Here is a 13,266-nt window from a genome sequence, read left to right as displayed (position 1 = left end):
TGGAATGCTCAATATTGTGGCAAGAATGTTAATAAGGTCAAGAATCATCATCTTCAATTTGCCACCTCACACTCACTCGAACTCCTGTATTGCGTCATCTCCCAACAAGGCTCGTGGTCTACCATTTGCACTTTTCAAAGTAGCATTCCCCTAATCATTCTCCCCCATCTCAATTATCCACCCCCCCCACCCCGCCTCCAAGTCTACTAACCCTGCATGCCCACTGTGTTGCCTACTCACTCACTTGACAAACGGGACAAGATTACTTTAGGGTATCTGGTCAGTATGGGTTAATTGGACCAAAGGTCTGTTTCCATGCTGTACAACTCTAATACTCTATAATCACTTCCTTTGTCTCATTCTGAGAAAAATCAGCCAAGAATATGGTGGAGAGGATCCTTGCCTTGGCAGAATAGGACAGGAATCACACATGTGGTGATCCTGAGACCTCCATGTCTCTGCAGCCAAGTAAAAATAATTTCAAATGCTGTGCTGTTCTCTCATTACCATCACAATTAATTTATTCATTACAAGCCCAAACTACCAACCTTATTTTGCAATTCATTCTCTTTCCTATCCCTTGCAGGCACCAGTAGCATCTGCACAGTCTTCAACCTGAAGGGAATGGTTCCACAAGATATCATCCCCTCCTACACCTGTGAGGCAGAAGCCACAGATCCCTTAGAGGATAACCCAGCAAGGCTGCCTGTTGCAATCTCTAACAGCTCAGATACTGATACTTTGGTGGGTATTTTTGTTAGAGTCAACAGCGCATTCTGATGAATGCCAAAACTCTAAAGCCTATCGAGGAGGAAACACCACAGGTCACTAGCGCTCAGAAGACTGGCACAGACTAGGCACTGCTCAACAACAATCAAAGGAGGACCGATCAACTCAGCCATTCATTAATTCATCCAAGTGGACAAGCAGACACAGGAGCAGGGGGCTGGTTTATCGAGGACACTGGGTGAATTGACTCGAAGGTTCCACCAACGCTATTTGTACCATGCTGCATCAGGCATTTGAACTTCTGGCTGTGACCATGAACAGGTTGGCAGCTGCAATGAGAGCCAAGTCCTGCGCACTCATTCTTTAATGCAGATGCTCAGAAACTGCACTCTATTGTTATTGCCATTGATGCTCAGCAGTCAATAGAAGGCTCCCAGGCAGATGTGGAACCACGCACAGGACCCCAAAGGGGACCCATGTGGGGATTCAAGCCATAAGATAAGGTGATAAGACCATAAAATGTAGGAGCAAAAGTAAACCATTCCATGAGATCACAGCTGGTCTGATAATCCTCAATTTTCTTGTCTTTTCCTCATGACCCTTGATTTTCTTACTGAGGAGAAATCTATCGAGGTCATCCTTGAGCGTAATTAACAGCCCAGCCTTGACAGCCCTTGGTTCAAAAGAGCTCCACAGATTTACCAACCTCAGAGAAATATTCCTTTTCATCTGTCTTAAATGGGAAACCCCTAACCCTGAGATTATGCACTCTGGTCCTAGACTCTTCTACAAGGAGAAATAACTACTCTGCATCTAAACTGCCAACCTCTTAATAATTGTATACGTTTCAATAGGTTCTCCTCTTAATCTTCTAAACTCCAAAGAACACCGGCCCAATCTACCCAAACTCTCCTAACGCAAAAAAAACCTGTTCCAGTTGGTTGCCTTGCCGAGCTGGTTCATTGATCCGCAGATGTTTCATTACCACGTTGGGTAACATCAGTGCAGCCTCCAGTGAAGTGCCGTTGTGTTTTCCCGCCTGTTACTTAAACTCTGGAGTCCGTTGAGCTGGATTACCTCACTTCCAGTTTTCCTTCGCAGTGGGGTGTATATGGGGTCGAGATCTACGTGTTTGTTGATGGCTTTCTTCATGGAGTACCACGCTCCTAGGAATTTCTGTGCTTGTCTCTGCTTTGCTTGTCCCAGGATCTTGGTGTTGTCCCAGTTGAATTGGTGGTTCTCCTTATCCATGTGGATACAGATGAGTGAGCATTAGTCATGTCTGTTTATAGCCAATTGATGTTTGTGTAAACAAGGTGTGGAGCTGGATGAACACAGCAGGCCGAGCAGCATCATAGGAGCAGGAAGGCTGACGTTTATTTCTGATAAAGGGTCTGGGCCCGAAACGTCAGCCTTCCTGCTCCTATGATGCTGCTTGGCCTGCTGTGTTCATCCAGCTCAACACTTTGTTATCTCAGATTCTCCAGCATCTGCAGTTCCTACTATCTCTGATGTTTGTGCACCCTTGTTGTTAATTTCCTACCTGTTTGTCTGATGTAGTGTTTGTCACAGCCTCTGCAGGGAATATTGTAGATGACATTGGTCCTGTCCATAATGGGTATTGGGTTTTTGGTTCAGGTGAGCAGTTATCATAGGGTTGATGTGGGTTTGTGTGATACACTGATGCCCAGTGGTCATAGGAGTCTTGTAGTCAGTTCAGATGTGTTCCTGATGTAAGGTAGTGTGAAGAGTGTGTCGGAGCATGTAGTATCTTCCTGGTGTCGTTCATGTAATAAGCATCTTCTGACCCAGTTGTTCGGGTATCCATTGTCTTTGAATACTTGGAAGAGGTACTCTTCTTCTTTCTGGTGTAGCTCTGTGCTGCTGCAGTGTGTTGTTGCCCATTTAAATAATGTTCTCACACAACTTCGTTTGTGTGTGTTAGGGTGGTTGCTATGGAAATTCAGTACTTGGTCAGTGTGTGTGGCTTTCCTGTGTACCTTTGTTTGGAATTCCCATTTGTCCTGCGCTCTACCATGATGTCCAGGAATGGGAGCTGTTGTTTTTCTCCTCTTCTCTGATGAGGGTGTTGTTTATTAGTTCATGTGTTGCCTCCAGTTTGGTTTGGTTTGCTTAATGATGACAAAGGTGTCATCCACGTAGCATATCCATAGTTTTGGTTCGATTAGCGGAAGGGCCATACTTTCAAGTCTCTGCATCACCGCTTCAGCTATTAGTCTGGACTTAGGTGATCCCATGGGTGTCCCGTTGATCTGTTCATATATTTGGCCGTTAAAGGTGAAGTGGGTGGTGAGGCATAGGTGCAGTAATTTCAGCATTTTGTCTGTGGAGATGGTGTCACTAGGGTCTTGTTCTTGTTTTAGTAGTGTCATCATTGTTTTTCTTGCTATCGATCTGAATAGGGCAGTAATGTTGAATGATACCATGGTTTTGTCGTCATCTATTCTTATGTCCTTGAGGGAATTGAGGAACTCTTGGGCTGAGTGGATTGAGCGGGGTGACTTGTTGACGAGGTGCTTTAGTCTTTTTTGTAGTTCCTTGGCTAATCTGTGTGATGGCGTGTCTGGCAGGGAGACAATGGGTCTAAGGGGTACTTCCGGTGTGTGTACTTATGGGAGGCCGTAGAATCAGAGGGTGTTAGTTCCTTCGGGTTTCATTCTTAGGAAGTCTGTTTTGTTGATCTGTCCAGTCTCTTTCGCGTGTTGAGGATCTTGTTGCCTAGTTGCGATGTCGGGTCTGTCTGCACTTGCTGGTACGTGCTCTCGTCAGCTAGCAGTCCATGTGCCTTGGAGAGGTAGTCCCGTTTATTTAGTATTACTGTCATGCGCACTTCGTCTGCTGGTAGTATTGTGATGTTCTAGTCCTTTTTCTAGGGCTTTCCTTTCCGATGTGTTGAGGGTGTTGCAGTTTGTTGACTGATGTTGATGGCTCATTCTAGGTCCATTGTCCAGTCTTGGTTGGTAGCTTCCAGGAATAAAGTTTTTTGACATGTAATTTCTCTGTTATATCTGTGGAGCCGGTTGTGTGCGTCATTTATCATTACCTTTACTATCTTGCGGCCGTTTTGTTTTGCTGTTTTGCGAGCTTGTGGGTTGTTGATGGGGGGGCTTTATATTTCACACTATGTGGTAATACCTGATTCCTGAGGCATCCATGTAGAAAGTAGAGGTGTTCGCAGGTAGCACTCTGTCGTTTGGCGTAGTTCTCCTATTTTAGTGCCAATTTGAACACTCAACGGACTCCAGAGTTTAAATAACAGGCAGGAAAACACAATGGCGCTTCATCGGAGGCTGCACTGATGGTGTTACCCAGCAGGGTAACAAAATGTCTGTGAAACAATGAACCAGCTCGGCAAGCCAACAACTGCAACATCCACAACCCGAGTTACAAATCTGCTCTAAAATCTTAGCAAGAAAAGCCTACCTACTCAGAATCAACCTGATCCAGACTGTCTCCAACTGAATTTCCTTTCCTTTGACATTTTCTAATCATTTAATTCAAAGCCATTATTACATACCTCTGGAACAGGTGGGATGTGAACTAAAGCTTTCTGCTTCAGAGGTAGGGACAGTGTCACTGCACCACAGCATTTAGTCTCAGATAATGGGACCAAAACTGTTCACAGTTATGATCTGACTAGTGCCTTGTATAGTTCTAGCGAGACCACCCTGTTTTTATACTCCATTCCCTCTGAAACAAAGGTGAGCAGTCCACTTGCTTTCCCGATAAACTGCTGAACTTGGATGATTCATGCACAAGGTCCCCTAAATCCCTCTATGTTGCTGCTTTCTGCAGTCTTTCTCGAATTGAATAGTATTCAGCTCTTCCTCCCACTAAAGTGGATAACCTTACATTATATTCTGAGATAACAAGGTGTAGAGCTGGATGAACACGGCAGGCCAAGCAGCATCAGAGGAGCAGGAAAGATGAGGTTTCGAGTCTGGACCCTTCTTCAGAAATGGGAGAGGGGAAAGGGATTCTGAAATAAATAGAGAGGGGGGGAGGCGGATGGCAGATGGATAAAGGAGCAGAGAGGTGGAGACGAGACGGACAGGTTAAGGAGGTGGGGATGGAGCCAGTAAAGGTGAGTGTAGGTGGGGAGTTAGGATGGGGATTGGTCAGTCCAGGGAAGACAGACAGGTCAAGGAGGCGGGGATGAGGCTGGTAGGTAGGAGGTGGGGTTAGGGGTTGAGGTGGGAGGAGTGGATCAGTGGGAGAAAAGAAAGACAGGTCAGGGAGGCGGGGACGAGCTGGGCTGGTTTTAGGATGAGGTTGGTGGTGGGGAGATTTTGAAGCTTGTGAAGTCCACATTGAGATCATTGGGCTGCAGGGATCCCAAGCAAAATATGAGGTGCTGTTCCTGCAACCTTTAGGTGGCATCATTGTGGCACTGGAGGCCCAGGATAGACATGTCATCCGAGGAGTGGGAGGGGGAGTTGAAGAGGTTCGCTACTGGGACTCGTTTGACGCGAACCGAGCGTAGGTGTTCCACAAAGTGGTCTCCAAGCCTCCACTTGGTTTCCCAGATGTAGAGGAGGCCACATCGGGAACAGCGGATACAGTATACCACATTAGCAGATGTGCAGGTGAATATCTGTTTAATGTGGAAGGTTTTCTTGGGCCTGGGATGGGGGTGAGGGGGATGGTGTAGGGGCAGGTGTAGCACTTCCTGCAGTTGCAAGGAAAAGTGCCAGGGGTGGTGGGGCTAGTGTGGAGTGGACAAGGGAGTCACTGAGAGAGCAGTCCCTCCGGAAGGCAGATAAGGGTGGGGAGGGAAAAATGTCCTTAGTAGTGGGGTCAGACATTTACATGGGTTTCTATGTGTATATGTGTTTTGAATAATATGGTTTCACTTAATACAGTTATTTTTCAGGTACATAAATACCACAACGTAATTGTTAATTGAGGATAATCTGTACAGTCTGGTATTTCCACTTTATCTACTACAAAGGTTACTCCCTCAAAGAAGTCCAGTAAATTCATTAAGCATTATTTCCTTTCCACAAAATCTCTTTCACAAAAGAGATGGTGGTCAGCTTTCTTCTTGAACAACTGCCATCTTTCGGGGGGAGATATAACCTTATTGCTGTTTGAAGAGAACTTGCAGGATTTTGACCCAACGACAATGAAGAAATGATGGTATATCTCTAAGTCTAAACAGTGTGTGACTCAGAGGGGAGCTAGTAGTGATGGTATCCCCACATGTCATCTACCTTTTCCTTTTAGGCTATAGAGTTTGTGTGTTTGGAAGGTACTGTTGAAGGAGCCTTGGAGAGCTGCTATGAAAGTCAACCTTCATCAAAATAAGATACAGAAACCGATTAAACAATTATTCATTCACAGGATGTGTGCTTGCAGTCTGGAATGGCATTTATTGTAAATCTCTAATTGCTCTTGAAATGGTGGCTGTGAGCTGCCTCCTTGAATCACTGCAATACATTTGCTGTAGATACACAACAATGCCCTCAGGGAGAGAGTTCCAGGATTTTGGCCTAGTGACACTGAAGGACCGAAGATACATTTTGAAGTCAAAATGGTGAATGGTTTAGAGGGGGGCTTGCAGGTGGTGGTGTTCTCATCTATCTGCTGACCTTGTCCTTCAAGATTGTAGTTGTTATGGGTTTGCAAGGTGCTGTCTAAGGATGTTTGGTGAATTTATGCAGTCCATCTTCTAGATGGTGCACACTGCCGTTACTAAGCAATGATTGTGGAAGAACTGAACATTTGTTGATGTGGTGCGAATCAAGCATTTGTGCTGTCCTAGATGGTGTCAAGCTTCTTGAGTGTTGTTGAGACAGCACTCATCCAAGCAAGTGAGAATTATTCCATCACACTCCTAACTTGTGCATCTAAATGGTGGACAGGTCCTTGGAAGCAAAACATAAGTTACTTACTCAAAATTCCTAGCCTCTGACAAGCCCTTGTATCATTTTATTTTTATGGCCAATCCAGTTCAGTTTCTGGTCAATGATAACATCCCTAAGCTGCTAATGGTGGAAGATCCATTGATGAATAGTGCCAGAAATATTGAGGGATGTTTAAGTTCTCTCTTGTTGGAAATGGTCATTTCCTGGCAATGTCACTGAAACTTAGCAGTATTTACAGAAGACCGGGCATTTGCAACATGACTGCAACTTTCAAAATCTGTCTCATTGCAAATTTTTTTAAAAAATATTATTCAGTCATGGGAGAAGGACATCACTGGCTAGGCCAACATTCATTGGTCATCCCTAAATGCTCAGAGAGCAGTTAAGAGTCAACCACATTGCTGTGGGTCTGGAGTCACATATAGGCCAAACCAGGTAAAGATGTCAGTTTCCTTCCCTAAAGGACATTAGTTAGCCAGATTGTCTTTCCCCTACAATTGGCAATAGATTTACTGTCATCATTATTTATTTATTTATCACATTTACTCCAGATTTTTATTAAATTCAAATTCTACCATTGGCAGGATCTGAACCTGGGTCCCCAGAACATTACCTGAGTCTTTAGGGTAACAGTCCAGCAATAATACCATGAAGCCATCCCCTCCCCTTACACAGTGATAATCTAAAGCTTTTGGCACTTGACACCAAATCACCATTTTTTTGTAGCCACTAAAACTATTCAACACCATTGAGTCCAGTTGTCATTAAATGGTACATAAACGTTATCATGTAAAAACTTAAATGCTAAAAGAATGTACAATATTCAAGTTTAGCTTTTGGGAACAAGTTGTTTCCTGAAGATGTTGTTCACTGAGCTTAATGATTCAATTAGAATGTTGTGTGGAAATGAAGAGAAGTTGATTAACAATTAGCAAAACACAGTGAGTGTAATCAGGTAGTTACGCTATCGATGATTTTCTGAGTGGTTTGGATTACCTCCTTTGATATCCTTCCTAATCAATCTTGGGCACTTGGCAGTGGAATCATTACAGCATCTGAAAATAAAAGAAAAATCATTTAAACAAGACAAAGCACTGCTGAAAACAATACTAGTAAGAGTAAAAATGATCAAAGTATTTATCCTTGCACTGTAAGGTGTGATTGTAGTGCCTTCTGTAATGTAATCATTCTTTTGCAATTAAGACAATAAGATCATAAGAAATGGGAACATGAGTAGGCTGTCAGTCTCTTGACCTTGCTCCATCATTCAATAGGATTATAGCTGATCACTTTCCTGCCCTTTCCCAGTAACCCTTGAAATGGTTCTGAAGAAGGATCACTGGATTAGAAACATAAGTTCTGCTTTCTCTCCATAGATGCTGCCAGATCTGCTGGGATTTACCAGCAATTTCTGTTTTTGTTTCTGATGCAAAATACCTTAACTCCTCTATCATTTCCTTGTTCCCCATAACCATGTCCCCAGATTCATTTCCTAAATGTTCACTTTGACCTCTCTCTTCCTACGTTTAAAAAAAACTCTTATTGTTAGTTTGTACATTCTCTCAATTTGACATTGTAGTTTATTTTCTCTTTTTATTAACTCTTTAATCCTCCTTTGCTGGATTCTGAATTATCCTAATCTTCAGGGCTATCACGGACATTGGTCTGCTTGTATGCTCACTTTTTTTTGTTCATTAACGGGATGAGGGTGTCGCTGGCTAGGCAGCATTTATTGTCCATCCCTAATTGTGCAGGGGGCAGTTATGAGTCAACCACATTGCTGTAGGTCTGCAGTCACATGTAGGCCAGACCAGATAAAGGTGGCTGTTTCCTTCTCCAAAGGACATTCGTGAACCAGATGGGTTTTTCCGACAATCGGCAATGGATTCATGGTCATCATTAGACTTTTAATTCCAGATATTTATTGAATTCAAATATCTGCCATGGCAGAATTCTCACCCAGGTCCTCAAAACATTACCTGGATCTCTGGATTAACAGTTTAACAACGTAATACTCTCCTTAGGAGCAGAGAGGCTGACGTTTCGGGCCTAGACCCTTCATCAGAAAAGGGGGAGGGGAAGGGGGTTTTGAAATAAATAGGGAGAGAGTGGGAGGCGGATAGAAGAGGGATAGAGGAGAGGATAGGTGGAGAGGAAACAAACAGGTCGAAGAGGCGGGGATGGGGCCAGGAAAGGTGAGTGTAGGTAGGGAGTTAGGAAGGGGATAGGTCAGTCCAGGGAGGACGGACAGGTCAAGGGGGTGGGATGAGGTTGGTCGGTAGGAGATGGAGGTGCGGCTTGAGGTGGGAGGAGGGGATAGGTGGGAGGAAGAACAGGTTAGGGAGGCAGGGACGAGCTGGACTGGTTTTGGGATGCGGTAGGGGGAGGGGAGATTTTGAAACTTGTGAAATCCACATTGATACCATTGGGCTGCAGGGTTCCCAAGCGGAATATGAGTTGCTGTTCCTGCAACCTTCGGGTGGCATCGTTGTGGCACTGCAGGAGGCCCAGGATGGACATGTCGTCTGAGGAATGGGAGGGGGAGTTGAAATGGTTCGCGACTGGGAGGTGCAGTTGTTTGTTGCGAACCTCGTTTTTCAAGGACCGTAACTTCCCCTCCTCGGTGGTCGAGAACGCCCTCAACCGTGTCTCCCACATCTCCCGCACCTCATCCCTCACACCCCGTCCACGCAATAAAAACCAAAAAAGAATCCCCCTCGTCCTCACGTACCACCCCACCAACCTCCGGATCCAACGCATCATCCTCCGACACTTCCGCCATCTGCAATCCGACCCCACCACCAAAGACATCTTTCCCTCCCCACCTTTATCTGCTTTCCGGAGGGACAACTCTCTCCGTGACTCCCTTGTCCGCTCCACACTCCCCTCCAGCTCCACCACACCCGGCACTTTTCCCTGCAACCGCAGGAAGTGCTACACCTGCCCCCATACCTCCTCCCTCACCCCCATCCCAGGCCCCAAGAAGACTTTCCACATCAAGCAGATGTTCACCTGCACATCTGCCAATGTGGTATACTGCATCCGCTGTACCCGGTGTGGCTTCCTCTACATCGGGGAAACCAAGCGGAGACTCGGGGACCGCTTTGCAGAACACTTACGCTCGGTTCGCAACAAACAACTGCACCTCCCAGTCGCGAACCATTTCAACTCCCCCTCCCATTCCTCAGACGACATGTCCATCCTGGGCCTCCTGCAGTGCCACAACGATGCCACCCGAAGGTTGCAGGAACAGCAACTCATATTCCGCTTGGGAACCCTGCAGCCCAATGGTATCAATGTGGATTTCACAAGTTTCAAAATCTCCCCTCCCCCTACCGCATCCCAAAACCAGTCCAGCTCGTCCCTGCCTCCCTAACCTGTTCTTCCTCCCACCTATCCCCTCCTCCCACCTCAAGCCGCACCTCCATCTCCTACCGACCAACCTCATCCCACCCCCTTGACCTGTCCGTCCTCCCTGGACTGACCTATCCCCTTCCTAACTCCCTACCTACACTCACCTTTCCTGGCCCCATCCCCGCCTCTTCGACCTGTTTGTTTCCTCTCCACCTATCCTCTCCTCTATCCCTCTTCTATCCGCCTCCCACTCTCTCCCTATTTATTTCAAAACCCCCTTCCCCTCCCCCTTTTCTGATGAAGGGTCTAGGCCCGAAACGTCAGCCTCTCTGCTCCTATGATGCTGCTTGGCCTGCTGTGTTCATCCAGCCCTGCACCTTGTTGTCTCGGATTCTCCAGCATCTGCAGTTCCTACTATCTCTAATACTCTCCTTAGCTTCCTTGATTAGCCATTATTGGCTTATTTTTCTCTTAGAATCTTTCCTCCTTGCTGGGATATATTTTTGCTGAGCATCCTGAATTACCTCCTTAAATGTCTGCCCTTGCTTGCTTTCTGTCATTCCTGCTCATCTATCCACCCAGTCCAGTCTTGTTAAGTCTATCTTTCCATCATTGCAATTCTTTTTATTTAAGTTAACATTGCTGTTTCTGATCCATGTTTTTCTCACTCAAACTGTATATTAAATTCTATCATGTTATGATCATCAATTCCTAGGAGATCTTTTACTCAGAGGTCATTTAGTAAACCTGCCTCATCACCCATTACTAGATTCAAAAAGTCTGTTCATTAGTTGGTTATATGACATATTAATCCAGGAAACAATGTCCAACACACTCTTTGAATTTGTTGCCATAGCTACCCTTTCCACTTTGATTAACACAATCAATATAAACATTAAAGTCAGCCATAATTATTGTGCTATTCTCTTTACATACTCATATTAGTTGTTTATTTACAGTCTTTCCCACAGTGTGCCTATTGTTTGGGAGGTGTTGATACGTACATTACTCCTACCAGTGTCTTCTTTTCCTTGTTGTTATTTACCTCCACCTAAATGGACTGTACATTATCCAAGCCTAGATCATCTCTCTCAACTGTCCTATTTTCATCTCTTATTAACAGGGCTACCTACCATCTTTTCCAACCCTCCTGTCTCACCAATAGTTCAAATACCCCAGAATGTTAAATTCCCAGTTCTGATCTTCTTGTAACCATGTTTCCACAATAACTATGAAATCACATTCATTGAGAATTAGAGTTAGAATTAGCTTTATTGTCACATACACTCACATGAGTGCAGTGAAAAGTTTGCAAGTCACCCGTTAAGGCACCATCTTAAGTATAGATTCTTAAGTACAAATTCTTAGGGGAAAAGAATTAGAAAAGTAAAGAAATAAAAAGCCCAGCAATAAATTACAAAAATAGAGAAATAAGAGTTCAGAATAACAATCCTTTCAACCCAGACCATGCCAGGTTTCACCTCAAAGCCAAGAGTTTGAGTCCATGCTGAGGCCAGGAGTTTGAGTCCACACTGAGGCCGGTAGGCTCAAGTCCAGGCTGAGGCCTCGATATGCCCCATTAATTCATCTACCTTATTCTAAATGCTCTGTGGATTAAGGTACAAAGCCTCTAAGTTTGTGCTATTCTCAAACTTCCCTATGCTGGTATGGTTACTTGTTGCAATATGATATTCACACATTCTGTCCCATCCTTTTCTTTTCTGGCACCAATCAGCCCCATCACTAACCTGTCATCCTACCTTCTCCTTTATCATTGATTCCCTAATTTTCCATGCAACCAAAACCACTCCCTTCACCACCACCAAGATGTGGAGGTGCCAGTATTGGACTGAGGTGGACAGGCAGAAGTCACATGACATTAGGTTATAGTCCAACAGGTTTATTTGAAATCACGAGCTTTCGGAGTGCTGCTCCTGAGGGGCCTGATGAAGGAGCAGCACTCCGAAAGCCTGTGATTTCAAATAAACCTGTTGGACTATAACCTAGTGTCATGCGACTTCTGACTTTCTTCACCACCACCCACCTCCCCCTTCCATCCCTACTTAGTTTAAAGCCCCATCACAGGCTTAGTTATGCCATTTGCCAGGACTCTGGCACCAGTACGATTCAGGTGGAGCCCATCCTATCGGAACAGCTCCCTCCTTTCCCATACTGGTGCCAATGTCCCTTGAAATTGAACACATCCCTCCCACACTAATTATTGAGCCATGGGTTTACCTCTTTAATTTTTTTGAACTTGTACCAATTAGCTTGTGGCTCAGGTAGTAGTCCAGAGATTATTGCCTTTTTGGTTCTGCTTTTTAACTAAGCCCCTAGCTGGTCATGTTACCTCCGCAGAACCTCATTTTTCATTCTACCTATATCGTTGGTACCTATATGGACCACCACAACTGAATATTTCCACTCCTACACCAAGTTCCTCTGCAGTGCAAGCACCAGGCAGGCTAGACTGTCACTGGTACTCTCGATCTATTCCCCTGACTATACTATCAATTATTAATTTTGAATCTAGTTGGAGTCATTCACCACTGCAGGGACAGCTAGACCTCAATTGTTGGAAATATGATACTCCAATCCTACATTTGATTCTTAGGTGGAATTGTAAAACATTGGTCTAAAATTTCAGTCTTGAGTGGCTGGAAGCATCAGATTCCAACTTAAATTCCTTTTCCTTTCTGTAATTTTAGAAATAATATTTCAGACATATTCTTACTGCCTCCATACAATTTCATTGAATGGATTTCCAATGCTCCCTCAGTCAATGTGCAGTCTTGATAGACAGGCATGTGGTGAAGATAGGATTATAATTCTGAAACCTGTAACAAGGTGCCTCACCTCACCAGGAGCCTGACAAATTATCCTTCAACTTACAGCATTGTACGAGGCTATGGCAGCAAGAGTAGTGTAAGGTAATTAAGTGAATTTCCATTGCTTAACATGTCTGGGGCTGATGGTTAAGGTGAGATTCAGTCAACGTTGAGAAATATCATCATTTTTCAGCATTTGAAGGACGTGTGCTACACAAGATTTCACTGACAATGTGCATTAATTCTAGTCTCAACCAGGCAGCAATTCCATTTCTGAACCAATCATGCTTGTTGCTTCTTTGAATGTGATTGTAATTAATGTTAGGTTAGTGGCAGGTTTAAAAGGATCTTGTGGTACAGGGGTAGTCTACCTACCTTTGAGCTGGCAGGCCTTAGTTTAGGTCCCACCTGCACTACACGTTTGAACAACTTGATTAAGAAATAATTGTTTTATCAGAGCTCCTGTG

The sequence above is a fragment of the Rhincodon typus genome, chromosome 7 (assembly GCF_021869965.1).
Source record: "Rhincodon typus isolate 14 chromosome 7, sRhiTyp1.1, whole genome shotgun sequence".
Lineage (NCBI taxonomy): Eukaryota > Metazoa > Chordata > Chondrichthyes > Orectolobiformes > Rhincodontidae > Rhincodon > Rhincodon typus.
Note: the sequence above shows the minus strand (reverse complement) of the source record.